General features: G+C 37.7%; 1 protein-coding gene across 2 annotated transcripts in view; it reads right to left on the bottom strand.

Annotated features, from left to right (window-relative positions):
• Positions 1 to 23,269, bottom strand: part of LOC120533919 (tyrosine-protein phosphatase non-receptor type 12-like) — a 175,787-nt gene that overhangs the window by 110,288 nt on the left and 42,230 nt on the right. The gene's annotated exons all lie outside the window — the stretch shown is intronic.

Genomic DNA, 23,269 nt, shown 5'->3' with positions numbered 1-23,269 from the left:
ACCACCATTCCTTTAGCAGCAACCAAAAAAAAAAACGATACTGGTATACCAGCAGCAGAACTAAGTATCCTGTGTGGAATGGCTGAGCTTTCTCTGTGTGGCAGATTAAGATGTAAAGCAATATTGAAGAACACTGGCACAGAACTGCATGTATATAACCGCTACCTCTCACAAGGTGAAAAATTCCACAATGTATTAAGGGCTATGATGGAATTTTAAGACTCATCATTGGTGTTAAAAATTGTGCTAAAAACTGCCTGCACATTTAGGTATTGTAGTAAGACAGAAGGCAGCATAATTGTTTGTTCAAGATTCTGGTAGCACATATAGAAGTGTAGCAGTATGCAACAAAAGTGATTGATTGTGTATTTGAAAAATAACAGAAGATTTGGTTACATCTTCCTTGGAAACCTGGCCTCATCTTCCTGTATCCTGTGCAACTTTACGACCAAAGCTCTACAAAAAACAAATCAATATAAATAGCCCCTCCCGTTCAGCATTTTGTTAAAAGACAATGGCAAAAGCACGTGTAAAAAGAAAAAAATTTCATTGAATGCAAAATGGAGGTCCTGTTTAGTAAAGTAGAGGCAGGGAAAAACAAATAAGCAGCAAAAGGAAACTGATGGAGTGGCACAGTGTGGCACTCAAAAGTTCAAGTTTAGAAATAATAATTTACTTTACTGCATGACAGATGTTGACGTTCTATACGACAGCTTCATGAATTATGCACACTAAAAGTTGTGCTCTCATCTCACTCTCTTAAAGCATGACAACCCCACTACTGTTGCAGAATGAGGCCAAGACATATTGATTATTTTCTTTGTATCAAGTCTGTATTTCTAAATAAAAACATTACTCCAATCAATATGTACTTTAGGTAATCAGTCATGCACAGGTACAATCATGGTCTCTCATCTTCACCACTGATTAGGGACTTACTAGGACAACTGCAGTGAACAATAAAGTGGCCTCCACTAATATTGGTACCCTTTGTACATAAAATGACAGACTTTCTTTAAGGGCGGTGGAAAAAAAAAATGTCTTTCTCACTTATACTCTTGAAATATTAATAAAAGTATAGTCTTTACTTGAGGTAAAATAATTGTAAGGAAAAAGAAATTCTGATAAGAAAATAGTTTTCTTAAATATTTATATATATGTAATTATTTTCAAAGGGTGCCGATATTAGTGGAGGACAATGTATACGCATGCCCCTTGAAGACTTTGTGCTCTCCAACCTTAAATGAGTAAACATACCTGCTGCAAAGTATCAACCCCGTTTTGGTAAAGACTGCCAAAAGACAGGTATTAAAGGACAATCACCAGCATCTTGACATGTTCTACCATAAAATTCAGAGATATCAGAGACAAGTGTAACCCTGCCCTCAGAGCAATTGGGCCATGAAACACAAGTGGGCATTTTGACAGTTATAAAATTACCCATTCCTTCCCAGGAACATTCTAAAACAGCATTGTATTTTCTTCTGGTAGAGCTGAATGTACCAGCAGGGAAAAAACCTTAAGTGCTGTTGAAAAGAACTTGGATGAGTTTGACAAATTATTAATTATACTAATGAAAGTTATCTATTTTATAAATAAAGTCTATAAACAAAACTGGATGTTTTATTTTGTCCTGGATTGCACCCAAGAGCTCACATGAACAAAGCAAACATTTCAAATCCAGCTTTCAAACAAAAATGGAGCTTTAGGAAGAGTTATCAGCAAAAGCAACTCCACTTTTCCACACAAATCTAATAAATAAAAACGACAGATTAGATTAATTAAAAATGACTACTTAAGAGAGTATTCAACTTCTGTCTTTAACTCTATCAAGTAAGCCAAAGATAGCAATGCAAAAACATTAGTTTTTAGACTGAATATCCAAATATTAAGATTTGAAAATACTGGTAGATTATGAAGGAAATAAGAAAAGAGTTATCTGCTTATTTCAGCTTAAATAATAAAATGTATAAAGTAACACAGACTGTTTGCAGAACTGTGCAACTGAATATAACACTGCTAAATAACCTAGAATTTAAAAGTAGCAATTGAATTAAATGTGTTTGAGAATATATCTATGTATGCATTTAGATCATATTGTAGGGATAACATTTCAAATAGGAGACTACAATGTCTTAATTCAAGGAAAAAGATTTCCTCAAAGTCTGTCGGGTGACTTAGAATTTCTCAATTACCCAATATTTAATAAGGGAATCTGTTTATGAATACATGGTTACATCCTTGCACCTGGTACTGCTGGTATAGTTTGCAGTTTCACAAACTTTAACTGAAGGCTGCCACCAAGCGTCCCGGGGGAGCTACTGGAGTGCCCATGGTGGCTCCCCCGGAACATAAGCAGCAGGGGCATCCCTGCCAGGCATGGACCCCGGCTGTCCTTCACAATATACATACATACACTCACCTAAAGGATTATTAGGAACACCATACTAATACGGTGTTTGACCCCCTTTCGCCTTCAGAACTGCCTTAATTCTACGTGGCATTGATTCAACAAGGTGCTGAAAGCATTCCTTAGAAATGTTGGCCCATATTGATAGGATAGCATCTTGCAATTGATGGAGATTTGTGGGATGCACATCCAGGGCACCAAGCTTTCCGTTCCACCACATCCCAAAGATGCTGTATTGAGTTGAGATCTGGTGACTGTGGGGGCCATTTTAGTACAGTGAACTCATTGTCATGTTCAAGAAACCAATTTGAAATGATTCGAGCTTTGTGACATGGTGCATTATCCTGCTGGAAGTAGCCATCAGAGGATGGGTACATGGTGGTCATGAAGGGATGGACATGGTCAGAAACAATGCTCAGGTAGCCCGTGGCATTTAAACAATGCCCAATTGGCACTAAGGGGCCTAAAGTGTGCCAAGAAAACATCCCCCACACCATTACACCACCACCACCAGCCTGCACAGTGGTAACAAGGCATGATGGATCCATGTTCTCATTCTGTTTACGCCAAATTCTGACTACCATTTGAATGTCTCAACAGAAATCGAGACTCATCAGACCAGGCAACATTTTTCCAGTCTTCAACTGTCCAATTTTGGTGAGCTCGTGCAAATTGTAGCCTCTTTTTCCTATTTGTAGTGGAGATGAGTGGCACCTGGTGGGGTCTTCTGCTGTTGTAGCCCATCTGCCTCAAGGTTGTGCATGTTGTAGCTTCACAAATGCTTTGCTGCATACCTCGGTTGTAACGAGTGGTTATTTCAGTCAAAGTTGCTCTTCTATCAGCTTGAATCAGTCGGCCCATTCTCCTCTGACCTCTAGAACCAACAAGGCATTTTCGCCCACAGGACTGCCGCATACTGGATGTTTTTCCCTTTTCACACCATTCTTTGTAAACCCTAGAAATGGTTGTGCGTGAAAATCCCAGTAACTGAGCAGATTGTGAAATACTCAGACCGCCCGTCTGGCACCAACAACCATGCCACGCTCAAAATTGCTTAAATCACCTTTCTTTCCCATTCTGACATTCAGTTTGGAGTTCAGGAGATTGTCTTGACCAGGACCACACCCCTAAATGCATTGAAGCAACTGCCATGTGATTGATTGATTAGATAATTGCATTAGTGAGAAATTGAACAGGTGTTCCTAATAATCCTTTAGGTGAGTGTATATATATATATATATATATAAATATAAATAAATATAGATATATATATATATATATATATATATATATATGCTGACCCCTGAAGCAGTGAGCAAATATTACTTAGAGGATGAACTGAGAAATCTTACTATTTGTAATAGCAATGTCTGAAGTGTTATACAGTGGATTCAGAAAGTATTCAGATGCCTTCATTTTTCACTCGCTTCAGTTGTAGATTTAATTTTAAAAGGATTACTTGCCATTTTGCCCATCAATCTACACACAATAATGACAAGAGGAAAGTATATTTTCAGAAAGGTTTGCAAATGCATTAAAAATCAAAAACTGAAATATCTAATTCATACAAGTATTCAGAAAATTAATTTAGAACTTTGTAAAATTTCCTTTGGCAGCAATTACAGTTTCAAGTCTTCTTGCCTAAGTCTCTATAAGCTTTCCAGACCTGGATTTGGGAAGTTTATACCGTTCTTCCTGGCAGATCCTCTCAAGCACCATTAGATTGAATGGGATGCCTCTATAAACTGTCATCTTCATGTCTCTGCACAGATATCTATAGAGTTTAAATAGTGGGCTTTGGTGTGGCCACTCAAAGACAGTAAGAGACTTGTCGTTAAGTCATTTCAACTTTGTCTTAGCTGTATGTGTCGGTTACTGCAATGCTGAAATTTAAGACCTTGACTGACTCTGAGGTCAAATGCACTCTGGACCAGGTTTTCTTCAAAAGTAGTCTCTGCATTTGGCTGCAATCATCCTTCTCTTAAACATGACCAGTATACCTGTCACTGAGATGCACCCTCTCAGCATGATCCTACCACCACCACAGGGATAGTATTACACAGATGATGATCAGTGACTGGTCTTCGCCAGACAATGTGCTTGGAGTTCTGCTCAAAGAGTTACATTTATTTTCACTAGACCACTGAATTCTTTTCCTAATGCCATTCAATCATTAACGTCTGATTGATGGAAGTGCTGCTCAGATGGCTGTCTTTCAGATAAGTTCTCCCATCCTAGAAGTGAACTTCTAAAGCTTCTTGTCCGGTTACTCAGTTTCACCCAACAGCCAACTCTAGGAAGAGTCTTGATGGTTCCAAACTTCTTTAATTTCAAAATTATTAGGGACACTCTCCTGGGAACACCTGAAGCTTTAGAAACAGTTTTATTTCTCTAGCCCTGATCTATGTCGCACTACAATTTTTTTGCAGAGGTCTACAGAAAGTTCTTTGAACTTCATGACTTGGTTTTTGTCCTGAGATGCAGTGGGAATTGTGGAGATGTATTACATATACATAAGCGTGTGCCTTTCTAAACAATATTTACTCAATTCAGCTTTTCACAGAAAACTCCAATGAAAGTCTAGACACATATCAAGGATAATTAAAGCTAATCTAACCATACTTTGTGCTACTGAAAAGGGTCTTACATAAATGAGAGATTTCAGTTTTTGATTATTAATAAATTTGCATATCTTTATGAGAACATATTTTCACTTTGTCATTTTGGGTTATTAAATGTCAAATGTATCGATTTAAAATGAAACTTATAATACAAAGTGTGCAGAAAGCGAATGCTTTCTGAATCCATTGTAAAGCTGAAAGATTAGAAATTTTCAATGAAAAGTTAAATATTCAACATCTAATAAGCAACAAGTTTGAAATTTAGATATGAAATTAACATGCCCAGCTCAAAAAGTCAAAATGAAACAACTTGAAAAGCATACTGAAAAACTACATTAAGATCTTGTTCATCTGATTTCATACTTTTTCATACCTTTAAGTGTAATCTACTGGTTCCTTTAGACAAATCTGACCATAACCTGATTCATCTTACTCCCAGATACAAGTCTGCTATTAGATGGCAATCTGATACCACCAGAATAGTGAGTAAATGGATTCTGGAGGTTGAAATTGCTCTGAATGACTGCTTGTAAATGACAGACTAGGAAATGATGTGCGAGTTACATGGGGATGATATTGAGTGACTCTTGTCACTGCATCACAAACTAGATTAACTTCTGTGTCTATGGTATTTTGGATAATGGACTGTCGGGCAGACTGCAGTTTGTGAGACTCACTGCGTTTCTGTTATGGATGTGAAAAACACTGCCGCACCACCAGCAACAGTCCTGTCTCCACTCTGTACACCTCAGACTATAAATATACTACCAGATCATGTCACTTGCAGAAATTCTCAGATGATTCTGCACTTATGGGGTGTATTGATAAAGGAAATAAGAAGTTTGTTTCTCTTGTGCAAAGAGAGTTGTCTGTCTTAACAGCAGCAAAAACAAGGAACCAGTTATTGATTTTCGCCACATCCAAGACTCCCTATCCAAGGTATGGATGTAGAGGTGGTCAGATTCTACAAGTACTTGTGGGTACATATTAATGACAGATTGACTTGGTCCATCTATCCATCCATCCATCATCCAACCCGCTATATCCTAACTACAGGGTCACGGGGGTCTGCTGGAGCCAATCCCAGCCAACACAGAGCGCAAGGCAGGAAACAAACCCTGGGCAGAGCTCCAGCCCACCGCAGAATTGGTCTAGTCTCAGAACACAAAGGAACTATATAAGAAAGGGCAGAGCAGGCTCTTTCTCCATAGAAGATTGTGTGCCTTTAATGTGCGAAGTGACAACCTTCACATTTTCTATAACTGTGTGATGGCCACAGTGATTTTCTATGCTGTGGTGTGCTGAGCTGGTAATATCACCTCAAGAGAGTCCCTCTATAGGCTCAATAAAAGGTAAAGCTCACTTATAGGATGCACTTTGAAGGTAGTAGCATTGGAGAGAATTAAAACAAAACTGAGTTGCCATTATGAACAATTCTGCACATTCTCTCTCTGATACACTAACACTGAGTACTTTCAAATTATTCAGCAGAAGTGTGTCAAGAAACGCTACTGTCAAACCATTATACTAATAACAATACATCTGAATAATGTGTCACTGTGACTGGGACAGCCAAGTCAGAACCTTTCTTTCTTTATAGTCATTCTAGTATGTGTTCAGACCAAAGTGGCTATATTTATTTATTTATCTCTCTAGCTACCCATTTATGTATTATTTAAAAAGCTTCCGTAAAAAGCCAAATTCCCCCTGGAAACAAATAAAGTACTCTCTATACCTACTATTATTTTGCTGTCTCTCTCATAATATAAATCATACATTGGAAATCCATTGGTAGATCATAGTGTCACACCATGTTTTTAATTTAGACAGCCAACATACCCTTTCTGCCTAACTGGCAGAAAGCTTTAGTAAGTGTCCACCATGTGTTTAAAGTACTGTCATGAGCTGATTTACGGTCAACCAAGTAAAGGCTATTTATACTTATGGCCGAGGGCTGCTCGAAAACAATAACGTAATAATGGTCTAGAAATTGCCAAAATTAGCCACTAGAGGCATCAAGGGCAATATGCCTTTTGTTTATCATGTACTTGCTTCAGCAATGCCAGCCACAGAACGACAGATTCTGCACAGAGACAGTGACAGAAGTGGAGGAACAGCTGCAGAGGTAGCAGTCTCTCGGACACCTTCCTTGCTGCACTGATGCAGGAACCAAAAAGTGGCCACAAACTACCAATAAGTAAACTTGGAGGCCCCTTTACAGTTTGTTTTGAGCAACTGTTGAATAACATGTTTAATTCTTATACATTTGACCCCACTGCTTTCCCTTACATGGTGCCAGCATGTGGCCACAGAGATTTAAAGATCGATTTGTGTTACTTCTGTACCAGCAGTTAAAGTATGTGTACTGTTGATCCACAAAAGCCCCACTGAACTTCAGCTTCAATAACCTGTACACTTTGTGACTGACATTCAGCCAAATGGCCTGTCTCAAATGGAGCCATAAATTGGCGCATCACTAAATTTTAAGCCGCTGCATTTGTCAACCTCATTGTACAAAGGGAACAATGTTAAACTAACCACTAAGGATTCTGAGATGAATGTATGTATCAGTTCTGAAGATAATAACTGTATAAAGCAGCAGAGAGGTACTGAAGTGGAAAGAAAGGTGATGTTACATTACGTGCCTTCTAGTCATGGTGTATGTCTCATTTACCAATCACAGATTCTGATTGTGTCGCTAGACCATGTCCATTTAAACGACTCAAAATGTGCTATTCTTCCAGCACAGTCATGCTTGCCCCTTCTTGAGACAGCCAATAGCGTGCTACCTGATGGATCCTGTGTTGTACAAAGGGTAAAAAAGTTCAGCACAAACTATGCTCTTTTTTTCTTTGTCCAATGTGTTGTGGTATGTAAAACACGAGACATTAAGCAAACTTGTGTTTTTTTTTGCAAAATCCAAAACACCAGTGTTCCTTAGTTCTCACTGCTAAATTAAATAACTGTACATCCTAAGCACAAACAGCCCACCACTATAACTAAAGGCTTCCGGCTTCACAGGAGTGCACCAATAACTTGCTATAATAATGTAAATGAACGCTATAACTAAAAACCACAAATATATAACAGGAGCACTGTACTTCCCAGCTACATATTAAAAGAAAAAACAAGTCACACTCAAGACCTTTTATTATTTCCTCTTTACAGCAGCTAACAGTTTCAAGCACTGGTCTTGAGGTCTGCTTGATACCTCTTCAGGTAACATTGCATAGATATGTATTTGAATAGGCCTTTACTAGACTTAATCTCATTCTTTCAGGAAGCTATATTTTTAAAGACGAAACACAACACACACTTGAAAGATTTATAGGTATGAGAAAAGGAAAGAAACAATATGAAACTTAAAGAAAGAGCAAAAGGATTTCTTGTTACCAAACACAAATATACCAGACATCAATAGCTGGTATTGATTAAGTTAATTGAAGAAAACAAAAAACTACAGCCTTCTTAAATGTATTTCTAACACTACTCATTTTATTTTCTCCAGCACACAGAGATAAACCTCATTTTGAGCCACCAATCTCACAAAAAAAAAATCATCATTTTCAAAGTTGCATTTGGCACTACCTATTTCTGTGCTTAAATTTTACCATAATCACAAGACTAATTCAAATACAACACTGTTCAGAACAACATAGAGGTAGCATGATTTTCAGTCTAACAAAGAACTGGCCTGACAGAGGTCAGCTAACGTGAAAATCTGCCAGCCTGCCCAGGCCATGTATTTTGGCTTTATCCTCACCTCAGACCACTTAGGGCTTTTATTTTTTCTATCTACCAGAGAAGTTAGATACTTCAATAGCAGACCCTTATTTTTTTTTCCAGTTATTCTGGATGGTAGCATTTATTTTTTTCAATATAATGTAGCTTGCACCATCTGCTATTTCATAATGTTATTGGAATATATGGTCTGAAACCTGAATTTGGGAAAATTAAAGTTCACTGAATCAAGATGAAGCCAGAAAGTTTATAAAACCTAGCATCCTTAGACATAACTGATGTCTCTTGAAATGCTCTGCTGCTCTTTGTTTTTCTATTATATAACTATGAATGAAGATAGTTAAAGACTTAAGTGGGCAAATATAGTACTGCACATTCTATACATGATATACAGTATGTGCTACATCAGCATTTCTCAACCTTTAAGTATTTGCGACCCAAATTTTCATAACAGTTTTAATCACGCCACTCCTGACATTTTTTGAAATGTAGATGCATATTTTATTATACCTACTTAACTTTTATCGACATTTATCTAACTCTATATTTATTGTTCTAGTATCAGAATGTAATTTAAGTTAATTTGTTTTGGTTTCAACAGATGTTTTTTTTCATATTTGTTTTCTTTTTTTTTACATCTTCGCGCCACCCTAGGGGGGCCCGCCTAACAGGGTGAGAACCACTGTGCTACATCATTTTATCTAAATTGAATTACAAGTTTATATACTGGGATATACTGGGTGATTGCTGCTTGCTTTCTGGGTGATCCAAACTCGCAATCTGAAGAATGGAGTCTGTGATTGGTGGCTTTAATGACATGTTTTTGATTGACATATATGGCCCATCCTTACTATGAATAATTATTTATTTATTTACAAACAGTTTACATACCTGCTGCACACCAAATTATTGTTAAATTACCAAATTATCAAGCAGAGCCCTAATGCAAGATGTCACCAATTTATAGTATATTTGGACACTTATAGACTATAAGCATTAAGAATGAAAAGCAGGCAAAAATACAGACACAACAGATTACACTTGCATCTTTGGATTTATCAACCATTTTGGACCAGAACTAATTTAACTTTTTATTTAATACTCTTTAGGAAAAAAATAATTAGGTTCCAACAGTTTCATTTTCTAGCTTTAATGAGAATGTTTTTATAGCTTATTGTCACTCCCCCCTCATCTGTTATATCCCTGCATTTTGTGCAATTTGATGTGAATTTTCAGACAGTATAAGGAAAGATTCGTAACATACTAGGTACTTTACAAAATATGCAACTTATATTCCATTAACTTTGTTTTTCCCCTTTTAAAGTTCAGTTTACAAAATGATCGAAGATCCAGAAATAAATAACAATTCTTAATTGGGCCACTGGACAGGACAGTAACGCAGTGCTGTTACAGTATCAACACTGTGCTTTCATCAGCAACATAAAAATGCTTGAAATCAGGTAGCAAACAAAGGCAAATACTTCACATAAATTCCAAACCAGAAAACTGAGTTTCCACCAGCCCATCTATCTCACTCCCAAAAAATGTGCCGAGACTAACAAGAAACCATTTTTATTTGGGGAAAAGCAAACAGTACATGATTCAAGAAAACTCACAATGTGAACGGTTAGCTGAAAGCCTCCAGGAAGCACCTGTGAAAGCAAGGCAAGATGTTTTACAAAGTTGAGGTTGTATTACCCATTAAAAAAAGGTATTTGTCTTCACTGGTATTTTCCAAAAGAAACAATAAGTGTCAGCAATTTTTAACAATTTGTGCCAACCATTATCATTTTTTGTTTGCTACTGTTTTTTCTGCCAGTTCAGGCAACAGCTGTCTCTTAAAATATCCCAGAAAATTCCCAAGAATTTGCAAAACAATGCATAGAGATTTAACAGATAAACTAAAAATAGTTAAATCACCTGAGTAAGAGATAAAAGTTAACCAAAATTAGTCAACTAATCAGAGAAAGAGATCAAGGTACTACAGAAAATACAGATATAATTAATCCTTGGTAGCAATTTAACTGTAAAAAAAAAAAAAGATCTTGCACTAAAGGGAAGATGTAGTCTGTATTTCCATGCACTGCATTCTTTTACTATGATGCATCTGGGTTACAGGACTGATAATTACCAAGATGACTATGTAGGATTGCTAGCTCATAAAAGCCACAGTAAGCCTCCAGTGCCTCACATCAGATTACTGTAATGGTAGTTGCTACTAAATGTGTTGAAACTGCATGCCCATATTAACACTTTTATACCGGGCAAACATTTCATTGCAAAGTAAACTACATAAATAAACTGGAAAAAAGAACAGAAAGATGGAAGATTACAGGCTGGAAGAGAACACATTGTTTTCATAATGACAATTGCTCTAATTACATCATAATGTCTTATTGTCACTACTGGGACCTGCAAATACGTAAAAGAAAGAGAAGAACGTCAAAGGGAAATTAACTCGGCCTATGCAGTTTGAAGAAATAGGAAGAGATATCTGTATTAGAAAAAAATCCTTGGAGAAGCAGCACAACTGCAAATCAAGGAGTAACACAGGGTATGAGAAAAATGTTGTTTTCATGTGTAATTCTTTTACTTAAAACATGACTCTTCTTTTAGTGTCTAGGTATACAATTACACATAACAAATATACATTTTTAAAATGGTTTGTTTCTCAGCTTTTTTCACCACTCAAGTGACCATATTTTTGCAGTTATTATAAAGGTGACTGCTGCCTATAAGTTCAGTATAAAATGATGCTTAGCTAGCAAAATGTTGTCAAGAGCAAGGGCACCACCAGTATGACACAGTGCAGTGCTACTCTGCACCATGTGCCATAAATGTACTCAGAAAATAAAGGTAACACTAACAGCAGAAGAGCCCATAAAGATGTTAATGGGAAAGCACAGGGGGCAGTGGGGTAAAATTCAATATGGAAAATAAAAAATAAAAGGTATTAGTTAAACAGGTGTTAAGGAAAAGTAAAGCAGGCGTGCTCTTGAAAACACTATGACAGTGCTTTTGAAAATAATATGAAAAAGGTCTAAACAAAGCACAGCTGTGTGCCTTCTTCCAAACATCCATCCACTGCTGAATTTTCTAAATGCTTTTTTCCTCCATTGATGGGGGTCATGCTGTGCTGAAGGAAATCCCACCAGTATCGCACAATCAAGCAACCTTTTATGAGAAAGCATGCAGAGAGACGTGATTTGGTAGCTGCTGATTCAAGCATCCTGTCCTCCTGCGTCAGATATAGATATATATTGTGGCAGGCGGCTGGCGTCCATGCCCAGCCGGGACGCCTCTGCACACTGTATTCAGGGGGAGCAGCCCTGGACAGTGCAATACCTCCCCCTAAATGCTAGATGCCCAAAGGGCTGGTGTAGTGCCTAGGTTTCCCACAGGGTTCCCTGGGAATTGGAGTTGGGGGTAGCTCTGTTGGGTCCCGCAGGTACCGCCACGGGGTGCTGTGTTTGGGACTCCTGAGCCCGTGTGGGCAACAGATTCATCACACCTGGAAGAGCAGCTGGATCTTGGTGATCAAACACCTGGAGCACTTCCAGGTGACCTATAAAAGGGAGCCAGCAACCACCACTCTTCGGCCAGAGTCGGGTGGAGGAGGACAAGGTTGTGGGGGAGGAGTGGTGATGCCAAGGAAGAGAAGAGATGAGTGCTTGTGCTGTACTGGTGTTTGGGACTGTGTTGTGGCTGGGGGGAGTAAGGGGAAGACGTGCCCTCCAGCTGAAGAGTAATAAAAGTCCTTTTATTTTACATGTGCCTCCCGTGTCCAATCTGTGTCAGGTCAGGCGCTATATAGTGCCTTTCACAATATACATTTTTTTTTTTAAATTGAGGGATTATAATTAAATTAAATATTTATGGGGCAGTAAAAAAAATGGCACTATTAAAAGTACAAGGACAAACATCTGGCCAGGAAAGTTCATCACAATTCCAAGCAGCAAATCAATAAATCAAATGAAGGGTCATCCAAAAAACAGTACATTTTCTGACAGATGCAATTTAAATGTGTTGATCATGAGGGTTCCTCATGCACAAGATTATGTTTTTTATGTGCACAGTTATTTGTGAGGGTATTCTGGTGTGGAAAATAAACACATATTTTGAACAGATAAACAATGAACATAATAGGCTTCAAAAATTCTGTAGCTTTGCATGGTAAATTAATAAGAAAATATGGCTTAAATAAGGAATTTGCTACTTCTTTTATCATTTTCTTTTACCATTGCCCAAATTCAAAGTGAAATATTACATTGTTCGTCTTTGCCCAGGGGACAGAGATATGAACAGATAGAGAAAACTCCTGCTAATAGGAGCCAGTAAGTCTTGCGAATACTTGTCAAAATACCTGTAACAAAGGTGTAAAACACTAAGAACACCAGTCTATACCAGTAGATCTCAACTGTGTAGCCGATGAATATGATATAGGCACCATGGAGAGGTACTTTGGAGTATTTTAACAAAACTTTAAGCTGGTAACACCAGATTGATGGATTGGAGAGAATTTGGAGAGTGGCATGAAGTGAGATAAGGCAAATGAGACATAGCAGGGTCATAGAATTTGTTCCCAGTTATTACTCTTACAGATGCATTATACACCATTAATAAAAACATTAAAAAAAAGAATTATTTAAGTCTAAGGACAGAGTTATACTTTACGCGACGCGACGCATGCTGCAGTGGACGCTCCTGCTATGCAAGTGTTGTAGTGTTCATACTTGCGCGTGTACTTTATGTAAATCTGGAGGAATCCACCAGGTGGCAGTGCAAGATATTATCACGGTGAGAATATGTTCAGGTTCTCTGTGTTGTGAATTGCCTAGAACACCTATTAAATTCCAATGACACCTTACCGCAATATCTCTGACAAAGGATGTTTATTGATTAAATCTATCAATCCAGGGATGTGCCCATTCTAGCAAGCATTGGGCACGAGTGAGAAACAGTTTCTGGACGAGGCCTCAGCTCATCGCAAGGTGAATACAAGCACTCGCATACACTAGCGTCATTTTAGGGGCACCAGATCTCCAAATCTATATATCTTTGGAAGGAAACCGAAGCACAGTGTGGAATACAAGCAGGAAATACCAGCAACATAACTTTCTGCGAGACAGCAGTGCTATCACTCCACCACCGTGACACCCCCATGTGTGTAATTATTAACAGTATTCATTATTTAAACGAAATTATATGTAAAATGTAACATACACACTTTAATACATTTCATCATGAAAGTGATATCAAGTTAAAATCTAAAGATTCTAAATGTGCAGATAGTTGGAATATCATACATTTAATTTATTCTGTGTGTATTCTGTGTATTGCTGCTTGCTGCTGCTGTCAGGTCCAAGAAGCTTGTAGCGGTTAAAAACTGGGATGACGTTTACGATGGTCTGCATTAATGATAAAGTAAACTACGAGGTTAAAGTGGACATTTCGAGATTAAAGCCGAAATTTCCACTTTAATCACAATACACATGTTTTCACCGTGTCCTTTATTTTTTTCTCAGTGGCTCAAATATAGCGCTATACATTATGTTGCTGTTGTTAAATTACAAAAAAAAAAAAAAAAAAAAAGACGGCACAAAAGATAGGTATGTGAGACTTTTAAAATGTATTGTGTCATTACGATCGGGAATATGTAGTTAGGATATAGCGGGTTGGATAATGGATGGATGGATGGATAAATAATTGTAAGCTTTGCACATATGGAGCTCGAGTGAATACTCTACATTGCTACCTTCCACTCCTTTTCTGATATGTTGAGGGAGAGATCCTTTTCCCATTGTCCTCTTGGATCTTTGAAAGGGAGGGACTGTAAAATGGTTTTATATATTGCAGAAATGCCGAGTCCTTGAAACTGAGCAATATTTTTTCCAGCGTAGAGGGGGGTTGGAGGTGAGGACATTTGGGCAGTTCTGTTTAACAAAGTTTCTAACTTGAAGGTAGTGAAAGAAATGTGTTGCTGGAAAGTTAAATATGGAATGTAATTGTTCGTAGGATGCAAAGACGTTGTCTATGTACAGATCTCTAAGTGATTTAATCCCAAATGTTTTCCAGACATTAAAAACTGCATATGTTTGAGAGGGTGGAAAAAGGTGGTTCTCATGCACAGGTGCCACAGATAAAAGCTTCTCTATCTTGAAATACTTCCTACACTGGTTCCATATTCTGAGTGAGTGAAGCACAATTAGGTTGTTAGTACTGTATTTTGGCGATAACTTGCATTCATTGGGGGCACAAAGCAAGGAATATAAAGTAGTACACCAGGATTTTATTTCTATTGTGGACCAAGCCTGTGTATGTTTATTTATTTGTGTCCATGTCCTGGTTTTTATAGTTTGTATGTTTGCTGCCCAGTAATAAAATTGAAAGGTAAAGCCATGCCACTTTCCGCCTTAGGTCTTCGTAGGGTCGCTCTTTGGATCCATGGATGTTTTGAATTCCAAATAAATGAGGTTATGGTTGAATCTAACTTCTTAAAAAATTATTCATTGATGTATATTGGAATGTTTTGAAATAAAACGAGAAGCTTATGAAGGATATCCATCTGAACAATGTTAATTCTTCCAGAAGTAAGATGAAGGGTTGACCATCTATGCAGGTCTTGCTTAATTTTTTCCATACAGACGGTTTGTTGATAAAGAGCTTTGTGCTTACCCCTAGATATTTAAACTGATCTGCAATGATAAAAGGGAAGGTGTCCAATCTAATATTGTGTGCTTGAGAATTCACTGGAAAGAGCACACTTTTATTTAAAATAAATTCTGAGACCAGAAATCTTTTGAAATTCTGTAAGCGCTGTTAAGACTGCTGGCACAGTATTTTCTGGATCTGATATATACAGTTCCATATCATCTGCATATAGAGAAATTTTCTGTTCAACTCTGATAATCTCCTTTATCTCATAAGCATTTCGATTTTGAACTGCCAGTGGTTCAATGGCGATTGAAAATAGTGGTGACAAGGGGCAGCCTTGTCTGGTAAAATAATTTTACTACAGCTCTTAATCATCTACATAGGCTCCAAGTTAAACATCAATTTCAAAATCTTCTTTTTAATGCCTAAAGTCATAAAACAGCTTTCTCATCATTTATCTGAAACAACTCAATAAAACTTATACCACTGAGCGCACACTTTGATTAAAATAAGCAAGACTTTTTTTCATTTTTAAGGATAACAAAGCAAAAGGAACTTGCAAACAAGCTGAACAAGAGCTGTGTAATTTGACATAACCGGAAACAGTAACAAATATTGGAAAAAGTAGAAAATCTTATGCCTAATTAGACTTATAACCAGAAATATTGAACATACATACACATGCAAACCATATTTAAATATTTTGGTTGTTAAATCATATTTAACATAATCATAATCATATTTAACAACCAAAATATGGAAAAATATCAGCAATCTAAAAAAAATTACTTGAAACACTATGTTAAACAATTTACTTAAGGAAAGAGAAACCCTTGTATTACTACAACATCAAAACACAAGCTAAAGTATTTAAATTTTGGACAGCTACTGATAACTACCTTTCAGATAGTACAAGATGCTTAATTGTTCTCAGGCAAAAAAAACTGTTCATTCTCCTTTTTAAAAAAAAATGTAATAAACATGTTCAAGGAAATGCACAACATAGACAGAACTTAATACACTAAAGCAACTGTCTAAAATATCACAATACATTTCTTGCACACATTTGTCATTTACAAAAAAAATAAAGGCACAAAAATAAAAAAGTCACAGTCTAAGGAGTTTTTGATACAATACAAATACCACAGCTCAATACCTTTAGTGCAGAAGAACTTGACAAACCTCTGACACTTCCAGAATTATTGGATACTATAAACTCACTCCAAATTGGTAAAGCAGCAGGTCCTAATGGCTACCCATTAGAATGTATATAAAAAAAATGGAAAGTTATTTCCATTATTAACAGTCATAGAAGTTAAGAGTCAATAAATATTTACCTCAAGACATTTCACCAAGCATTAATTGTTGTTTTCCCAAAGAAACAATATTACAATATGCATCATACAGCCAAAGTCTACTTCTGAATAATGATGCTATGATACTCTCCAAAGTTTTAGCAAGAAAGACTGAGAAAGTGCTTCCTTCTGTAATATCACATCACCAAACTGAATTCATTAAAGGCAGATACTTAGCCTCAAACATTCACTATCTGTTCCATGCAATATACTCAACCCACTAAATGTAACACACCAGAGATAATTCGGATTTGGCCAAAACATATCTGAATGAATAAAATTAGTTTTTATCAGTCCAGAAGCCTCAGTTCATATTACCATGAACTCAAGACTACTTCAAACCAAAATGTTGTACTCAACAAGAGTGCCCTCCATCACTATTGCTTTTTGCATTAGCTACTGAGCCATTAGCTATTCATTTTCGAAATACAAAGCGGATAATCTGAGAAGGACTAAAATGGAGAAAAAAAATCACTATATACAGAGGGTACGGTATTTTCTATATCAAATCCACTAAAATCTTTACCACTAGTCCTTAACTCATTAGCAGACTTTAAAAAGACATATAAAAATAAAAGAGTGCTTTTCCAGTGAACTCACTAGCACACCAAAATTTTCTGGATAGCTACCAATTCATTCTATCAAAACAGTTTAAATATCTAGGGATAAACATGACAAGTAAATATAAAGATCTTTTTTAACATAATTTTGGTAACAGCATGGGAAAAAAAAATCAAACAAGATGTTAGCAGATGGCTACACTTCACATTAGCAGGGAGAATCAATACTGTCAAGATGAACATCCTTCCTAAACTTCTATATTTATTTCAGATCATTCCTAAATACATTAACAAATCATTATTTAAGAAACTAGACTCAATTATAACCTCATTTATTTGGAAATCGAGATACCCACGTATTCAAAAGGTCACTCTAGAAAGTCCAAAAATATAACATGGCATGGCACTACGTTTTTTGTGTTTTTTTTTTTTTTTAACTGTGAGGCAAATTTACATACTGAAAAGACGTGGAAATTGGCACAGATTGATTAATTTACACCTGCCTGGTCAAGAATGAAAATTAAATTTTGCTGTATGTCTTTATATATAAGGTTTTGTGGCCTTATAACTACTAACTTTCATGAATATACCAATAACTCAGTCATCCACCAATCCACTAGTTTCAAACAAAATTTTTGTTAAAAGTAATACAGTACACCCCCAAAATTCGCGGGGGTTATGTTTCTAGAGCACGCGTGAATTGTGAAAAACCGTGACTTTTGGATGTTATTAAAAAATGCCTTTTAAATGCCTATTTTTATATTTTAAACCCTAAATACAGTATGCCCCAAAAGCACTTTCATTTTGTTTAATGAATTTTGCTTAATACATTACCTAAAAACAGAATGTAAAGGTAAACCCATCTACTGTACAGTACTGTACTGCTATGTCTCCCGCGGTGCTAGAATGTAAAATACAGATTTACCGCTATACGTAATGTAATTCATGCAAGCACGTTTTCTTTGGTATGTGCTGTCGTTTTGTTTGTTATGAGTAAATACATAATAATTTCATTTAATTAAAATACAGTAAAATGTATAGGTACTCACCAATGATGAATGATACTGATGATGATGAAGATGAAGTAGCTGTGCAGTACGATGTAGAGGATTTAAAACTCCTTGGGTTGCGCCTCTTCTTCAGGCGCTTCAGGAGGAGTCTTCTCTTTAGACGGGTCTTCTTCTGGTGGGGTTTTGTGCTGGCTTTTCTTTATAGGTTTCAGGAACATTGTGATGGGAAGTTGCTACATTGTCTCCTGTAGCGAACTGCTGATACAATTTCCGTGCTTTCTCACGGATGATGTTACCATCCAAGGGGATGTTCTTTTTCCTGCGGTTGGTGATCCACAATACCAAGGCAGATTCCATCTTGACGATATTTTTATTCCTTACAGTCATTACCTTTTTGGCACTATCACAGAAACTTACAGATACGGTATTCCAGATCGCTGCTTCGTTCTTCTTTATGTAACGTGCGGTGTTTTCATTAATGCCATAGTGGCACGCTAACTTTTTAGTTCCCGGAGCAAATCCAGTAGTTCAACCTTCTCCTGGAGTGCTTTAAACCTCTTCTGGCACTTAGGCTCAGTTACAGAAGCCTTCGAAGGTGCAGAGCGATTCGGCAATATATTGTGCATTTAAGATTAACAATAATGAATACAATAACAAAATGGAAAACATAAGGACACTCAGCTTGAGTTGCATCACTGGGCTGCAATCAAACAGTAGCAAGGAGAAATGAATAACGCTCTCAGATTGGCTACTTTCACCATCCCAAACCCCGTTTTCCTCAGTGGTTGGTTCCTGTTCTCTCTACAGCACAGTATTGCCACGAAAAAAGCTATAAAAAATTGCGGAGGATATTTGCGTTTTCCACTAACAATTAATAGTTAGGTTCTAAGGAAAAATCTGAGAACGACTGAGTCTGCGAACCCTGAACTGCAACTTTGCGGGGGTCTACTCTATATCCAATTTTCCAGACCTTTCATCCATTTATTTTTCAGAGGCAATACTGATTAGTCTTAAGTACTTAAGACATCATCTCAAAGAATCTTCTCTTCAAATATCATAGGCTACAGTGGGAAAGGGACCTTTCAATTAACATCTCAGAAAAGGAGTGGAATTCAGCCATACGTGGAATACACTCTAGCTCTATATGTGCCAAGCACTCAATAATTCAACTTCAGATATTTCATCAATCACACTTATCTCATTTAAAATTGTCAAAAATGTACCCAGGGCAAGGTCCGTCTAGTAAACATTGCCATCTACCTTCAGTATCACTAGGCCACATGTTTTGGGAATGTAACAAATTAATATAATTTTGGACAAAAATTCTTTAAATACAGACAGTCTGTCTTTGTGTCATAATTACTCCCAATACACTAACAGCTACATATGGTTCACTCCAAGATGGGCTTAAAGTGGAGAAGCACAAATTGATTGTAATTGCCTATATCACACTGCTAGCACAGAGACTTGCTTATCTTGATACATGGAAGAATACCACCTTTTATAACTCAGTGGGTAACTGAGACTCTATATTATTTGAATTTGGGAAAAAAAAAGTAATTCTCACTTGGCTGATAACTTATTTAAAGCATAGCAAGACTTAACTGAAAAAATGTAGAATAAGCATTCATAGAGAGGAAAAAAATTCTTTTATGTTATTTTTTCTCCATGCTCTTGGTTCTCTTCTCTTTGTCTAAGTTTTGGGGTTAGATTCTTATTCTGTAAGGTACATAATACACACTGTATCGTAATAATGACAATTAAAAACGAGTAGAGCAGACACCCAGGCAAACAACAGGCAACAACTACTTTAGCGTCAGACCCACTAATTAGTAAATAATGCAGGTTGGATAATGGATGGATGGATGGATTAATTAAACAATTTGAATGTCAGGAGAAGTAGAATGAAAATCAAGATGAAAATATTGTTAAAAAGAAAAAATATACAGTATTCCCATATAATGTACCCACTTAGTACATTAATATATTTTTAACCAAACTTAGTTTTCTAATGTCTATTAAACACAGAATCTGAGAAATTACAGTTCACTTAATCAGCCCAAGATTACAATTAGAAACAGAAGCTGGTTGGAACAAAAAACTTACAGCCACAGTGGGTCCCCAGGACCGAGTTTGAGAACCCCTGATATAGAAAAATCATATTTAAAACATAATTTTACTGTAAGAGCGTTTAATCCTACCATTTTCTTTGTAAATTAATCATGATTTATTCCTCCACCGTGACGTATATTTGTAGATATGTTTTTCCTTTTATGTACATTTTTTTTTCTAGCATTTGCTAGGGCTACCCCTTTTAGTTGCACCTTTTACATGCTTCTCTTTTTCCATTTGTTGTTACCATTGATGTTTTGGAATTTTTAATTTGTATTTGTGTTACAAAATTTTCTTTTCAACATGACAGCTCAGAGCCACTGCAATTTTTAATTCATAAGATCAAATTCTTAATTAGCATATATTGGCAGTCAGTAGGGCATTGATCAAATATTCAAAATTATAGCATGCAAAGCTGACTGACACTGTTTCATATATGAGAACAGAAACAACTAAAGATTTCACTGCGAGATTGTGCAATTGTTTATAGAGAGCAAGAGAGAGTTATATATCATTTTTTTGAAAAATTAATTAAACAAGGTAAAATGACTAAATTAGAAAGATGACAAATATTTGCCCAATCTTGTATTCCAATGTTTGTATTTTCATGCCATTGTTGTTTCTTTTTTAGTTCTTGAAACTGTCAGTATTTGATGTTTGTCAGTGGGTCATAGAAAAAATATTTTAAAAATGGGAAGAATTACCCTTAAACTGTGGTTGTAGGAGGTGGTATGTTGTAGCCTCACAGGCATACTGGGGAAGCCAAACAATCTGGCCTTCTCCAGTAGACCTCCATAGACAGGGTAACATGCAAGAGTCTCTGCTGCCACTAGGGGAAATGCTGTCCATACAACAGCAGAGATTGATGATGTCAGCTGGGATACCAGTAGTGCTTACTGCAGGGTACCTAGAAGGTAGTTAAAGCACAATATAAAAGGGCCTTGCTTCCTTTGCTCACAGAGCTTAGCTGGCGACAAGAGCTCAGTTGGTCAGAGAGAAGAAGGAGAACCAAAGTAGTGGAAGATAAACATGGCAAACCTGTAACAGAATAGCCAGGGGTTACTATTGTTTAGTTAGGCTCTGATGGTAGGGCTATTTATTGTTTTGTATTTTTGGTACAATTTACTGTCCCCCACATATTACTTACTTAGGTGATGCTATTAAAGCTTTTACTTTTTTTAAAGCTTGTTTTTGTCAATTTTGGACTCAGTATTGGTGTTTGTGATGTCCCCTACAAGCCACAAAGCATACAAGAATATCTATACACAACAAGCATTTAAGGAGGCAACTTACATGTAAATATAGAAGCATTTACTGTAAGCATTGTGGAGGATGGCCGGCTGTTTATCCTGGCCAATACCCCCAAGCCGCCAGGTGGAGCCCTCCTTGCAGCATGGAGGTTCCCAGAAGACCAGCAGGGCATCACGGACAATTTAGTTTTTATGCACCGCCCTGCTGGATGCCATGGGGGCCACGAGAGGGAGCTGCAGGGAGGACTGAAGAGTTCTTTGTGCCCTATGACCCGGAAGTTCGTCATAGGAAGAGCGACGGGCTTCTGGGTTGAAAAGAAAAGGACTATTTACCCTGACCCGGAAGGAATAAGGACTTGTGGACTGTTGGGCAGGAACACCTCCAGGTCAGAGAGTAAAAAAGGACTGTGGGAGCTCCTAGACGGCGAGCTGAGTTGGGAGGCAGGGTGGCTAAGCGTCTGGGAGAGTGGAGGATTATTATTTTTATTGTTATTGGAGTATTTGGGAGTGGAGGGTGCTTTGTGCACATTATTGATATAATAAATATCTTTATTGGACTTTTACCTAGTGTCTGACGTGGTGTCTGAGGGTGCAAGGGTGCGAGCAAGCACCTAATCTGTTACAATTGGCGTAGCTTCGGCAGGATTCTCTGGCCGTCAGTTTGGCAGAGGACCTGAATTTAAAAAATTTATTGTGGACAGAATACCCTGGGAAGACAGCGTCACGACACACATAGGAAAAATCGCCAGAAACCTAACCTTTATCAAGTCCGTCATGGGGAAGAAGAAGACAAAGCAGAGCGGCAGCAACAGCGGAGGTCTAGCGCTCGACATTGCTTGCGCTCAAGACGAGCCATGGAGCAGCTACGAGTTTCGGGAGAGATTTCCGGAGGAAGACGTCTCCGACGAGATATGTGCTGGGAATGTACTTTACAATCTTTTTAATTTAACACATGATGTGCCATGTACATACCTCCCAGATGTCCATCCGAAGGCTCTGAGGGAGGCAGAAGACAAACCCGAAAGCGATGGCGCGCTCGTTCAGGCAAGCGAGCAACTCGAAGGACTTCCGCATTACGGGTGCGGCAAGGGACACGTGACCTACCACGAAGGATTCCAGGAAGGTGGCGTTCCATGTTCAGCTGTTTGTGGCTTCACCCAAGAAAAGACGGACTTGGTTTTCGAAGGGAAAAGGGAGATGAGCGAAGCACCGCTCTCCCTACAAAAAAGTAAGGAGGTCTGGGAAATGACTGATCGGTCTGTCGACAAATTGATGCAGACTGATCGCAGTCAGCCAAAAGCGGCACTGCGGTCCTCCGAAAAGAACTCCAAATCCCAGGCTCCCTTGCGGGACCTGTCGGAGCACGTGCCAGGAGCGGCCGTGTTTATTGGCTCCCAGCCGAAGGGTAAGGCTAATGATGGCTTGAGCATGCCTCCGGTTGTATTGAATACATTTTGGGCGTGCGAGCTGGAGAAGTTGCTTCAGCCCGTGCACAGTTTTTTACAGGTGGTGCAAACAATCCAGATGATCGTTGCAGACTTGAGAGGAGCGGCTGA

This window comes from Polypterus senegalus, chromosome 8, assembly GCF_016835505.1.
Source record: "Polypterus senegalus isolate Bchr_013 chromosome 8, ASM1683550v1, whole genome shotgun sequence".
In the NCBI taxonomy this organism is placed as follows: domain Eukaryota; kingdom Metazoa; phylum Chordata; class Cladistia; order Polypteriformes; family Polypteridae; genus Polypterus; species Polypterus senegalus.
The sequence above is the reverse complement of the archived record's forward strand: the minus strand, read 5'-3'. Positions and strand labels throughout refer to the sequence as shown.